Source organism: Anas platyrhynchos, chromosome 14 (assembly GCF_047663525.1).
Source record: "Anas platyrhynchos isolate ZD024472 breed Pekin duck chromosome 14, IASCAAS_PekinDuck_T2T, whole genome shotgun sequence".
NCBI lineage: Eukaryota > Metazoa > Chordata > Aves > Anseriformes > Anatidae > Anas > Anas platyrhynchos.
In genome coordinates this window covers 20,050,437-20,058,432 of record NC_092600.1, presented here as the reverse complement: position 1 = coordinate 20,058,432, position 7,996 = coordinate 20,050,437, and the positions used below count along the sequence as shown (strand labels likewise).

Genomic DNA, 7,996 nt, shown 5'->3' with positions numbered 1-7,996 from the left:
TCGCACTGGCTAGTGTAGGCCAAGCTAAGTGATCTGCAGCCGTGATAAGGGGAAGAGCTGGGGGAAAAAAAAAAAAAAGAAAGAAAAAAAAAAAAGTAAAAAAAGCAGTGCTGTTCCTCCTATTTTTCGAGGAAAGGGAAAATTGCCAAAGGTAATGAAAGGCACTTTGAACCTCTCCATCCTTTTGGCAGTATATTGCAAAACCTTGAGGAAGTTGTCAGCATTATGTGGGACTGGCACTAGAACATCTCAAACAATGTCTGAAGTGTCAGGAGGATGATAGCAGATAAAAATTCTTTGCCCTTCCTAATAGTAAGAAACCTGGACATAAAGGTGATGCTTCTTTTTGGCAGAGGAAAAGAAGAAAACAGGTCTTTCTACAGAGACGGCCCAAGACTTGAATGAAACATTCCAGGAAGTCAGAAAACATCATTGCCTTCTGCTCCAAATGCACTTGTCTATAAAGAGCAAACAAACCCCTCCTTCTTTCCCTGCTACTATGCACACACTCCCTTCTCTGGGGAACACAATGTGTGCTATATACAAGCACATTGCTCAGATACCATGCTGTTATCATGGCACTAATGAGAGGACAGTAAAGTAGAGCAGAGGAGTTATTCTTGCGCCTAGCTGTATTGACTATGGCTATGTTTACGTGGTATTTCACAAGCTGGCTTGAACCCCTCTTAAGAGGGCATATAGCTCAGACTTGGCACTGTGCTAACTTCTGCCCTATGACTTCTGATAAGCAGAGCATACAGACCTCTATGTATGAAATACTGTACCGACAGTATTTCAGTTGTACTCTTAGTGGATGTAAGTCAGTACAAAGTACAATCATTATGAAATATACTTCTCTCATCAGCATTTAGTGCTATTTTGGAGAGGAAGGTGGACATGGGTTAAGGTATTCAGGCATATACCTTGAAGAAAAGTGAAGTCACAACAAGTGGCTATTTTGCTTAGTAATTATTATGTATATATTTATTTTGTGCTAAGGCCTAGATACTCAAACTGAGAACATGGCCCTATCTTTTAAGGGATTCCAGGAGTTCATAGTAAGATTCAGTGCCCTGTTATGAAATAGGCACCCTGTTGCATCATTAATAATCTGTCAGAAAATTCCAGGTTCCTGAAGGTTGTGAAAATATATTTCAAATTATGTAATAAGAGCTTCAACACCACCTATGACTGTTAACAAATGAGGTCATACAAGATCTATTTGGAAAGCAAAGATGTTTCACAAATGAACCAGTAAAGCATCCCTCAACTTCTGAAAGTCAAAGGAAATTTCTGAAATGACTTCAGTAGTTGTTTTGTGATATGACATTAGCTCCCGTAAGTTCTGTGAATGTTAGTTTTACTGAAGTCATGTTGCAATAAATGGGACTACAGTATTACCAACCCAAAGTGCTAAAAATTCAGGAGCCTTCACATGTGATGGTTTCTAGCAATTACAGTAGAATAGAGAAAAGAGTGGGACTGCTGGACTGGCAAATCCTCCCTTCTGTTACGTACCAGATAATGGAAAAAAGGTGCTAGGAGGGGCTACCACCCCACTGGCCTTCCTCAGTTCCCAGATGTAACTACTCCAAGAAGTTATTTTTTAAACAAGGTTTTTTGTCTTCTTCTGGTATTGTTTTTAGTGTTCAGGGTGGAGCCAGGTTATGCTCTTCAGATATTCTTTGGAATCACAACAGCCAGAAGCTGTGATTTTAGTAAAAAATGCAGAATTCAGAAAGCTCAGAATTCAATCTCATGTGTTATCATATAAATCTAAACTTTAAGATTAGCTTTAAGATTAAGATTAGTCATGTTAAGAAATAAGTTTCTGTAGAAGTGTGAGAGGTATTAATACTATAATTACAGAAATAATAAGGTTGTTTTGTACTAGTCTAGGAGTAATTAAAACTATGTAATAGTTACAGAGTTTTACGCTAATAAACAGCAAAAGATAAGGCAATCTGTGAGTAGTTCCTGGACCTTCACAGCACACTCTTAAAAGAAAGCTGGAAGAAAAGCCCTTATGTTTTGAATTTATGTTCCCTTCCAGATAGAAGACAAATTTAAATTAATGCAAACTTACACAGTTTGTACAGTGGAAAAATGAATGTTCCAGGCTTAAAGAGAAAAATAGGACAGGTTTAATCCTTCTCCCTCTAATATAACGTGTGCTTCAGCTTAGACTTCAGTGAAAACAGCTTTTGGTCCAGTGTTCACAAAAAAAGCCTCTTGGATACTAAATCTACAATGTTTAGACAGAGAAATTTACTTCAGACATTTCTGAATCTGACCAAGGTTCCTGCATGTGTGCAGGCTTTGGCTGGAAGATGAAGGAACCACTGGACTTGAGGACAGGAAAAAAAAAACCCACTGTTTTAAAATAGTTCTCGATCAGACCCAAGTGTGCTGCCTTGCTTCTCAAAGAGTGGATCAGGAGACCTATAGCTATGTTTTGGCTCATTTAGGGAATGGATGCACGTTAGACCTTTTTAATATATCCTATGGAATGGAGGTTCTTCAAACTGGCCCACAGTCTAAGATGCTTTTAAATGATCTCTTAAAAGAGTAAGTCCACCACAGTAATCTAAAATTCTCAACAGAGATTTGAAATTCCACTGGAAAATTTGAAGAAATATGAAACCCAGGTTTTCAATACCGTCTTGAGTCATACATCACGGAATTTCAAGGACAGAAAGCTAATCTATTCTCTTTTCTTTGCATAATTAGTATTATGTAGTTAGTCATGCAGCAAACCAGTAGGGAGTCCAGCAATGCATGAGTTCAATATGGAAGTACACAACAGAATTTCTGTTCATCTTTGTCCATTAAAAAGGTGTTTAGAGTAGATCTGAACTCTAACAGGGAGACTACAAATATTTCAACAATTGTCAATGTATTTCTTTGTAAATAAAAAATACAGAACCTCAAAAAATAATGTTGTCAATGCCATTTCTTTCAGTACAGAAACACACTTTCTGTAGTCCTGTGCTGTACTATAATTTTGTAATATTTTTTCTCCTTTTTAATTATCCATGAAAATTTGTCCTTTATTACAGTGCTTTTATTTGTAACCATAAACCAGGAAATCTGTATTTATTTTTTCTGTTCTCAACAGTATCAGCTTTCTTTGTTAATTTTGAAACTGAACAGTCATTGTCTGAATGTTTATGATATGAATCAGCTAACACATTAATCTTGTTTTTATTTGAAAGGGGGGAGAAATCTTTTAAAAGTTGCCTTTGCTTCCAGCAATGGTGTCTGCAGCCAAAGTAATTAAGCACAGAGGCAAAGAGACATAAGAAGGGATCTTATCTTTTTAAAATCTGTTTTGTCTCTGCCATTCCCAGCTGTGCTGACATATCAACTGTCCAAGCGTAATAGGATTTAGATTGTTTCATACTTGACCACAGCAACTCAATTTCTTGCCATGGAACATTTCTGACTGAGGTCTTTGCAGAAGGATTCTTGTTCAAGAAACAAGGGGAGGTGTGAGCACCTATATGCCAGCTGTAAGAAGAATGGTTTAATATCGATGATTCGAGTTGTGTTTCTGTGTGGTCCCTGACCTGAGTATTTGCCATCTCCATTCCTGACCAGGAAAATGTTTCTGTTCATGCCAAATGAATGGCAATTTTGTACTGGGTGCAAGTGATTCAGCTGCTGGTTCCAGTCAGCTGCTCTGGGCTTTTTCCCTGTTGCACGCTGAAGGACCTGCTGCTTTCAGTTCAGATTCTGCCCAAACATTCATTACCTCATCTGCACATAGCTTATACAATCTTCAGCTTCCTTTGTATTTTAAAGTAGTAGCTACTTTGGCATGAAGGCAAGCACGTAAAACTGCTATGTTATAAGCATCACAATGAATAATTATGCTACAGGAAAGCTAACTTACAGATTTATAGTACAGCCTGGTACTCACAGAAACAGTTTGCAGCTGATTATGACCAGCTTCTTTAGGGGAAAAGAAAGCCATATCCAAGAAGGAAGAAAGACAGTTTTCTTATTTTTCAAAACTGAGAAAACCCTCAAGAACAGTTTTTGTGATTGGGGAATGCAGAAATGACAGGCTTTTTGAGCCCATATGGACACAACTGCAGTCTTGGTCTCTGTCTCAGTTTCAGATCCTGTGGAAGTTACTCTGGTAACCTGCCTATAGATTGTGTTGTATCATGCAACATTTCTATAACTAACTCATCCTTTTCACTGATACCACCACCTCTACGGCAGTAAAACACAATGAGAAGAAAAGCATATGTTGATTTCAATGGTACCGTTTAACTTGCCAAATGAACAAATCCCGAAATATAAAAGCACAGTACAACATATATTCCTGTGTTTAAATGTTTTTTTTTGTTTGTTTGTTTTTCTAATACACTTTATATATTTGCAGCAAGTTTTGATCCAAGTAAAAAACTTGAACATGGGATCTTTACACTGCTGAATCAAGATTTGCTTGTTTGATACTACAGGCACAATCCCTAGGACAATTTTTATCTTTGTCGCATGGCCGCTGATCATGTACCATTTACCTTGGAAATGCTTGATTGCACTCACAGTCAAAGGCTAGTCAAGATGGGCAGCAAAGAGAAGCAAACAACATGTGGTATCTAATTAATGAAACAACAATCACAGCCTGAACGGCTGTAATTAGTAGCTGCTGAGAAACTGCTAATAGAGCAGGCAGAAAAAGGTGATCTATCTGCTAGTCCATTCCGGCAGATAGGCCTTAGTATCTCCAAATTTCTCTTCTTGAAGGTTTTTCCAGTGTGGTGTTTTGCAGCCAAAAACCCCATCTCAAGAAATACGTGCTTTGGTACAGCAAAGGTCATTATACAAGACTTTAGATTAAGTATTTTATGGCAAAGCACCATGCTACTGCAGATGATTCTCCAGCCAGAAACTATTCCAATTCACTGGCAAGTCTTTCCAAATCTAATTTACCTGCTTTCCTATACAATTTCATACTTAACAGTTCTCATCTCTCCTTAGGTTTATAACTAAGCAAATAAAAAATAGAATAGGAAGCAAAGTATGAGAATGCCTTTCTCCAGATCAGGCCAAAAGCCAGTTGAGCCCAATATCCTGTCTCAAACAGTAGCAGGGAACACAGACTCTTTTTCTGTGATTCCTCTTTTGCAGGGAAGACTTCTAGGTTTGTTAACAACAAGCACACACTGGTCCTAAAGAGTCATTTTGTACTAGTTGCTGACTGATCCATATGCCAGCTAGAATTGTATTTAACAGTCACATATACAAATGCTAGAAATAATAGAAGTATGACTGGCAATAAAGAAACAAAAGAATCATAGAATGGTTTGGGTTGGAAGGGACCTCAAAATCATCAAATTCTCAACCCTCTGCCATGTGCAGGGACTCCTCCTGCTAGATCAGGTTGCTCAAAGCCCCATCCAGCCTGGCCTTGAACAACTCCAGGCATGGGGCATCCACAGCTTCTCTGGTCAACCTGTGCCAGGGCCTCACCACCCTCAGAGTAAAGAATTTCCTCCTTATATCTAACCTCTGTCTACCCTCTTCTATTTTTAAGATTTTACCCCTTGTTCTATCACCAGGCTCCCTGATAAATTACATCTCCAGCTTTCCTGCAGGCCCCCTTTAGGCACTGGAAGGCTGCCTTAAAGTCTCCTCAGAGCCTTCTCTTCTCCAAGCTGAACAACCCCGACTCCCTCAGGCTGTCTTCACAGGAGAGGCGCTCCAGCCCTCTGATCATCTACATCGCCTTCCTCTGGACCCACTCCACTGAATTCATGTCCTTCTTCTGTTGGGGGTCCCAGATTACAAAGACTGTAATACTTTAAGTATTGCTTCTAAGAATTCTGAGAAATACAGCCTTTTATTTCTGATTTCAACCTTGAAAAATCTGGCCACCTAGCTGAACTCAGACACTGGCAGAAAAAAAAAACAAGAGGATAGTTCCGTTGCAGTGTCCCGTGTCTTTGTGACTATGTATGACACAACACACATCAAAGCACACTGTAATGCCTTGTCTTGAGCCTTAACAGCAGTGGGACTAACAGAACTTGTCACACACCCCAGTGTTGTTATTGATACTGTTCTCATTTTCAGGCAATATAACATCAAACAATGTGCTAATAAGATGACCACTCAGCCAGTTTGTAAAGTCCCAAGTGTTCAGATGCAAGGTAGAAACTAGGAGTGTGAAGACATGAAGATCAAGTAGCTTCATCCGAGGAGCAGGTCTCACAGGGTGAGCTATACAGGTTCAGAAGGGTGGGTAGCAGAGAGTGAGCTCACTGTCCTTCAGTTCTTGTTGCCTGCAGCAACGTAATTGGACTGGGACACAAAGAAAGGAAGTCAGGAGAGGAGGTGACTGTTTATATTTCTTTTTGAGCAAAGCAAAGCAGAAGCAGACACATAAGTTTCCATGCCATTATGGGGTGTCTTTTGAGATTCTGGGTGTGAACCTACCTACAGTTCCTTATTCAGGGCAGACTACTGGTTGGTCAATAACTAATTCAGCAAACAATTTAAGTGTCAAGGTGAGGAGAAAGCTTTGTGTGAGGGAACTTCCACAGAGTACTTTCCCAAAAGAATGATGAAACTTCTTTCATGGAGTGACAACATTTTTTTTTCTGCTTACCATCATACCATGGAGTATGAGGATGTGCCTGGAGTTGCTCATATTGGAAATTGTGTTCTCTTGCTCCTCCCTTGGTTCTGACATCATCCTGAGTAAATGCATCACAACAGGTCCATAGAAAAAGTGTCTGTTACACAGATGAAACAGTTGGACAATATTAGTAAATTCCTGGACTTGAACAGGAATAAGATTTTTTAAAGCTGCTTGAGAAGACATAGGTAGAAAAAAGGAAAGAAAATGTGTTATATTTAAAGTGTCGATGGATTTGTACTAAGCCTTTTTTTGGTCAAAAATGTAATCCAATGCCTTTTTTTTTTTGGTGATCATGTACAGAGGGCTCTTCCAAGTTGCACCTGTGGGCTATCAATACTCAATTCATGTTACAGCTGACTGCTATTTGCACATACAAGAGCTCATTCATTCCTGTATTTGAAAGGCAGACCATTTAGAATCTAACCTAGTGAACAGAAGTGGCTGTGCCCATCTCCCCCAGATCCCAAAGAGGATAATCTCTACTAGGTTCTGCTCTTGTCATGAGGCAGAAAGCATAAGGTTAATGAAACCAGAACTTTCTAGGTTACAGGGAGAAGGGGATGTTATCTCGTTTAGCAAAGAATCCCTGCAGCTATCACACACTGTTGACACTCCTTATCACTTCCTAACTCTGTGCTGCCCTGCAGCTTAACCATGGGAGTTTTGAGGGACAGTCTTCACTCTGTGGGCTAGAGAAGAAATAGAAGGGTGCAAATTAGATTCAGCCTCCAACCCCACAGTACAGAGTTGCAGAACAAAGATTCACGGGCTGCCAAAATCCACTCAACTTGAAAGCTTTTGAGTTAAAAGTGTATCACTCAATTTTTTACCTTACAGCTTTAACTGGCTTTGTATATTGCATCTTTCCATAGGCAAAATCCCCTAGTATGCTCCTCAGAGCACTCAAAATGCAAATTCAATTCCTCTGTGCAAAGCTAAATAAAGTTACACAACAGGTATTGACGTAACGAGTGCAATGTGGAGTTGCACCCTACCTCCACTAAACCTTTCCCCAACATTAGAAAGTCAGACAAATGTGGGTTCCAGCCACAAACAACATTACTTCCTTTCCGTGGTAACAGCTAGTGTAAGGAAACACCATGAGAAAACACTACACCTAGTATTTATTGTTTGTCTTACTTCAGATGACTGAGCAAAGAGCTTGCTTGCATTTATGATATTCCAAAATGTAAACTCCTCTAATACGGTGAGCCAACGCTGTGCTATCTGCCAATTAGTTATGGAATTTCTAACTCCAATGAGAAACAGCGGGAGAAAGCCCTGCATTGCAGAATCTCTTCTGTGGTCAGGTGTCACACACACACCTCAAAAGTTAATCAT

General features: G+C 39.5%; 1 long non-coding RNA gene across 1 annotated transcript in view; it reads right to left on the bottom strand.

Annotated features, from left to right (window-relative positions):
* Window positions 1-2,938: 2,938 nt before the first annotated feature.
* The window catches only part of LOC113844751 (uncharacterized), a 111,258-nt gene continuing 106,200 nt past the window's right edge, over window positions 2,939-7,996 (bottom strand). The window contains exon 5 of the long non-coding RNA XR_005269414.2: window positions 2,939-6,749. This is a non-coding gene — a long non-coding RNA (uncharacterized lncRNA). The remainder of the gene's footprint in view (window positions 6,750-7,996) is intronic.